Here is a 6,484-nt window from a genome sequence, read left to right as displayed (position 1 = left end):
CAGTGGCCTCAGCATGTCCATGTGGGGGTCTCTCCTCCTCCTCCCTTCCCATCCTGCATTAGCAATTTTATACAGTACGCCCAGGGGATCAGGTGGCTCCAGCCACCCCTGCTCTGGCGCCCCTTGCCAACACCATTCCATCCCTGCAGTGATCTGTTTCTTCTCATGCCCTAGCACTCCATCCAGGTCTCTTATAGCCAACCCGCACCCTGCTGTAACAGACTTCCACCAAACAATAACCCAGCAACTTCACACCAGGTTTTCAGCCTGACACTGGGCTTAATAGTCCTTACACCCCTTGTATCACCTTCCTCAGAGGCTGATGGGGGAACCCAGCACCCATCCCCTGGGTTCCTGCAAAGGGATCCTGTAGCAAGCAAGGTCTGCTTCCTCAGACTCCTTGCTTCCTCCCTCGACCATTTCCTACCTTGGCCTGTGTATAGGCCCTTAGCCACAGTCCCCTGACTTCTGGCTCTTGTACAGAAAAATGCCTCTCAGGAGATCCAACTCCTTGTCTTCCTCACCTGAGGGTCTGTTCATGTCCATCTCTACTAGATCTTTGCCCAGGCCTCCTCTCCCCTGAGCCTCTTACCTACCATCTACAACTCTGAGGTCCTTCCTTTATCAGTCATCCAGCTCCTCTCTAGCTGGGTTTAAGACTAAACTGGGTCTGGCCCACCCTCCAGGTGCAACCAGATACACTAACTGTTCTCTGGCTCCAGTCACTCCTTTCACTGCCAGTGTGGGGTACACATCCCATCAGAGGTGTCTATCTACTGGCTGCACTGAGCCACTATTTGGAACTTATCCTGTTTGTTTTGGTTATGTGTAAACTAATTTAAGTGCATCTTTGCTGAACCCCCAGTGAGATGGTTGCCCACTGAAGTGCATTCAATAAAGAGCTATGTCTGCCAAACCTACAACCACCTCCTTTTCCCCCTCTTGCTGTGATGCTGCTCTGCATATAAAGTGGTGCTAGGGATACCAAACAGGGATTCTCTCTCCCAGTGGCTCCCCATCTCTGTCTCCTTGTCTTGACCTGTACAGCAAAACCTTGCTTGTAAGACCAATGCTGCCTTTTGCAGGATGATTCTGATTACATTTTGCTCTTTCTTGGGGTCCCATCACAGGTGTCACAGTTCAGGGTAACTGCACCTGTCTTCCCCCTCTATGGCCTATCAATGGCACTCACTCTAAAACTCTGGCTCCCCAGCACTGTCTCTCTTGGGTGAAGACATACATTTCTCTCCTTCCTGACTGGGCTATTTCTAGGCTGCACAGCTCCCTGGCTACACTGTGATGTCCCAGCAAAAGATAGACAGACTAAGTAGGCTTGTCTTACCTTCTCATCAGAACTGGTGAACAGTGTAATTACCATTAAGTTCCCATACCGCTCTTTCTAAGCACACACATTTTATTCTTAAGGTGAAATCATTACAAAGAAAACAGTAAAGAAGACAATAAAATAACTTACAGGTGGTTTTATAAGCTTACCCAAGATCATCCCAACTCCAACATGGGCTGTGGCAGGTGAGGAGTACCTCAACAGGGGTTTTTTTTTGTGTGGTTTTAAGGTCATCACGCCCTTTGCTCAGAACAAGTGCACAGTCTCCTGGGGCCTCGGTCGGCCAAGTCCTTCCAACCCTTCACTAAGGATCGGAGCCCTTCATGGACCAGAGGTCCTGTCCATTTGCTGGATCAGGAAGAAGGCCCTGAGTCAGTTTTAAATTCAGGCTATTTAACAAAGTCCTGTCTTTGTCTGCTGATCCCTGGAGAATCCAGTCTGAACCAGTATATGTGAGTCTCTGCTCAGGAGGTGGTAGCTCTCTGGAGATATTATAACCTGAATGCATTTGTCTAAATCCTGCTATCCCTCCCCCCCCCACACTGTTCTTAGTTCCTGAAAGGTTGTGATCCCCCTCCCCCAGGGAAGTCCATATAATCCCTCAAAAACACATAAACATTTGCATTTTTAATACAATGAACTCTTAAAATACTTAAACTTCATTCAATAAGCTTTGTCCAGGATATTATCATATCTGTCACAGTGGGCTCCAGGCCCCTTCCCACCTGAGCACATAAGCCAGAGCAGCTGGGGGTTAGCATCCCTTCCATGCTATGGGCTTGATTTCCTCAGCGTGCTGCTGGCAGAGATTGCTGGTACCCAGAACCTCATGTAACTAATGCTTCTAGAATCCATGATGGGCTCCTGTTCTGAGCTCCTCAGTCAGCTACAAGACTGCAGGGAGACACTCGTGCCTCTGTTTTCAAGGGGAAACCCGACTGAACTTTGATTCTCGCCTGTGCAGTGCATCCACTTTAGATCAACGCCTTGGTACAGATAATATTTGAAATTATAATGGCGGTACCGCAACTCAAAAATGTCAATGACATAATCGGTTCAAATTTTGCATATGAAACACAGGGGAGAAGGGGTCCTGTTTGCCTGCCAGCTACAAACTAAATATCAAGACTTTCTCCAGAGCTCAAGACATTTGTAAAATGAAAACACCCTTTGTCCATGACACCATCACATAATTAGAAAAGCAGCGCTTCATACAGTTTGACAGGTGAGATTAAACTAAACAACTACCCAGCATCTGTTTTTGAGGGGTAGGGCTGCAGGGTGTACTTCTGTGGAAAACTTTACCCATAAATCCTAGCTAATCTCTGTCACTTAGGCTATGTCATCTCTGCAGAAAAGATGTGGTCTTTATATTGAGACAGCTGACTCAAGACAAAAACCTAGTGGTGACAAGGTGTTGTAGTTTTTACCTGGACATAGCTAGAAAAGATAAACCGGAGGTGGGGGATATAGTTTGACCTCAATTAGCTACACAGAGTTTAAAATGACCCATGCTTTGTTTCTACTAGGATTTTACATCAGGATAGTTATCTTGATATTAAAAAAGCATACCTCCCTTCCCCCCGCACCCCAATTGAAAACAAGCTCTCAATATTGTTGCACTTGTCCTGCTCTGTTCTTATAACACTCACCATGTTGTAATAAGAAAAGGAGTACTTGTGGCACCTTAGAGACTAACAAATTTATTAGAGCATAAGCTTTCGTGAGCTACAGCTCACTAGCTCACGAAAGCTTATGCTCTAATAAATTTGTTAGTCTCTAAGGTGCCACAAGTACTCCTTTTCTTTTTGCGAATACAGACTAACACGGCTGCTACTCTGAAACATGTTGTAATAATTTCCCTAATAAGTTTATAAAGGTCTCAATTTCCACACTACCATTCCTTTATTAGTCCAAAGGCCACTTGGTATTGATTACATCCAAAATACCAATATGAACATATACACACTTACATTCTATACCATAGCAACACATTTATGAACACTGGCCAAAATACTTACTACAGGATCAGGCCCGGTAGATACCTTTCCATCATGACGTGACTCCAGAGGAGTAAGGAAGAGCTCTGATAGTCATCAGCATCATCTTCATCATCATGTTCCCATTACACCTCTGGCGTTTAGGGCAGTGACGAAGCTCCTCCACTCCTGTCTGTTTTTGGCAAGTCTTTCAATGGTTCCCCAGATGTGCCCCAGATTTTTCAGCTTGGCTTCCACAGCTCTTCACCATGTTGTTTTTGGGCAGCCTCATTTTTGCTTGCCTTCAGGTGTCTATCTTATTGCTACTATGGTGATGGAATCAGTTTCCATCTGAAGCACATGGCCAATCCATCTCCAACGCCTCCTGGCAATGATCATAGAATCATAGAATCATAGAATATCAGGGTTGGAAGGGACCCCAGAAGGTCATCTAGTCCAACCCCCTGCTCAAAGCAGGACCAAGTCCCAGTTAAATCATCCCAGCCAGGGCTTTGTCAAGCCTGACCTTAAAAACCTCTAAGGAAGGAGATTCTACCACCTCCCTAGGTAACGCATTCCAGTGTTTCACCACCCTCTTAGTGAAAAAGTTTTTCCTAATATCCAATCTAAACCTCCCCCATTGCAACTTGAGACCATTACTCCTCGTTCTGTCATCTGCTACCATTGAGAACAGTCTAGAGCCATCCTCTTTGAAACCCCCTTTCAGGTAGTTGAAAGCAGCTATCAAATCCCCCCTCATTCTTCTCTTCTGCAGACTAAACAATCCCAGCTCCCTCAGCCTCTCCTCATAAGTCATGTGCTCTAGACCCCTAATCATTTTTGTTGCCCTTCGCTGTACTCTTTCCAATTTATCCACATCCTTCCTGTAGTGTGGGGCCCAAAACTGGACACAGTACTCCAGATGAGGCCTCACCAGTGTCGAATAGAGGGGAACGATCACGTCCCTCGATCTGCTCGCTATGCCCCTACTTATACATCCCAAAATGCCATTGGCCTTCTTGGCAACAAGGGCACACTGCTGACTCATATCCAGCTTCTCGTCCACTGTCACCCCTAGGTCCTTTTCCGCAGAACTGCTGCCGAGCCATTCGGTCCCTAGTCTGTAGCGGTGCATTGGATTCTTCCATCCTAAGTGCAGGACCCTGCATTTATCCTTATTGAACCTCATTAGATTTCTTTTGGCCCAATCCTCCAATTTGTCTAGGTCCTTCTGTATCCTATCCCTCCCCTCCAGCGTATCTACCACTCCTCCCAGTTTAGTATCATCCGCAAATTTGCTGAGAGTGCAATCCACACCATCCTCCAGATCATTTATGAAGATATTGAACAAAACGGGCCCCAGGACCGACCCCTGGGGCACTCCACTTGACACCGGCTGCCAACTAGACATGGAGCCATTGATCACTACCCGTTGAGCCCGACAATCTAGCCAGCTTTCTACCCACCTTATAGTGCATTCATCCAGCCCATACTTCCTTAACTTGCTGACAAGAATGCTGTGGGAGACCGTGTCAAAAGCTTTGCTAAAGTCAAGAAACAATACATCCACTGCTTTCCCTTCATCCACAGAACCAGTAATCTCATCATAAAAGGCGATTAGATTAGTCAGGCATGACCTTCCCTTGGTGAATCCATGCTGACTGTTCCTGATCACTTTCCTCTCCTCTAAGTGCTTCAGGATTGATTCTTTGAGGACCTGCTCCATGATTTTTCCAGGGACTGAGGTGAGGCTGACCGGCCTGTAGTTCCCAGGATCCTCCTTCTTCCCTTTTTTAAAGATGGGCACTACATTAGCCTTTTTCCAGTCATCCGGGACTTCCCCCGTTCGCCACGAGTTTTCAAAGATAATGGCCAAGGGCTCTGCAATCACAGCCGCCAATTCCTTCAGCACTCTCGGATGCAATTCGTCCGGCCCCATGGACTTGTGCACGTCCAGCTTTTCTAAATAGTCCCTAACCACCTCTATCTCTACAGAGGGCTGGCCATCTCTTCCCCGTTTTGTGTTGCCCAGCACAGCAGTCTGGGAGCTGACCTTGTTAGTGAAAACAGAGGCAAAAAAAGCATTGAGTACATTAGCTTTTTCCACATCCTCTGTCACTAGCTTGCCTCCCTCATTCAGTAAGGGGCCCACACTTTCCTTGGCTTTCTTCTTGTTGCCAACATACCTGAAGAAACCCTTCTTGTTACTCTTGACATCTCTTGCTAGCTGCAGCTCCAGGTGCGATTTGGCCCTCCTGATATCTTTCCTACATGCCCGAGCAATATTTTTATACTCTTCCCTGGTCGTATGTCCAACCTTCCACTTCTTGTAAGCTTCTTTTTTATGTTTAAGATCCGCTAGGATTTCACCATTAAGCCAAGCTGGTCGCCTGCCATATTTACTATTCTTTCGACTCATCGGGATGGTTTGTCCCTGTAACCTCAACAGGGATTCCTTGAAATACAGCCAGCTCTCCTGGACTCCCTTCCCTTTCATGTTAGTCCCCCAGGGGATCCTGGCCATCTGTTCCCTGAGGGAGTCAAAGTCTGCTTTCCTGAAGTCCAGGGTCCGTATCCTGCTGCTTACCTTTCTTCCCTGCGTCAGGATCCTGAACTCAACCAACTCATGGTCACTGCCTCCCAGATTCCCATCCACTTTTGCTTCCCCCACTAATTCTACCCGGTTTGTGAGCAGCAGGTCAAGAAAAGCGCTGATGATGGTGCTCATATCATCTTGGCTACACTGTGTGAATAGATCCTGGTTTGAGATTGTTTTGGGCCAAAAGATAGAGGATTTTTCTGAGGCAGGTTGTATGGAATGAAGACAGTTTGGACATGTCAGACTTTCTCATTCCCCAGCATTCTGCACTATAAAGTACTATTGAAAGTATGCAGCTCTGATAAAACTTGAGTTTGGTTTTGATGTTATATGTTGATGATTTCCAGACTGTATTTAAGCTCCTGAAGGTGTTCCTGGCTTTATTGATTTTGTTCCGGATGTCCTGGCTTGTTCCACCATCCTGGCTGATGGTGTGGCCCAAGTATGTGAATACTTCTACATTGGTGAGAACATAATCCTCTATCCATACTGGTGATGGTGAGGCAATATTAAAGGTCATAATATCTGTCTTACTGAGATTGATTATCAGTCCAATTTGCT

Source organism: Dermochelys coriacea, chromosome 3 (assembly GCF_009764565.3).
Source record: "Dermochelys coriacea isolate rDerCor1 chromosome 3, rDerCor1.pri.v4, whole genome shotgun sequence".
NCBI lineage: Eukaryota > Metazoa > Chordata > Testudines > Dermochelyidae > Dermochelys > Dermochelys coriacea.
The sequence above is the reverse complement of the archived record's forward strand: the minus strand, read 5'-3'. Positions refer to the sequence as shown.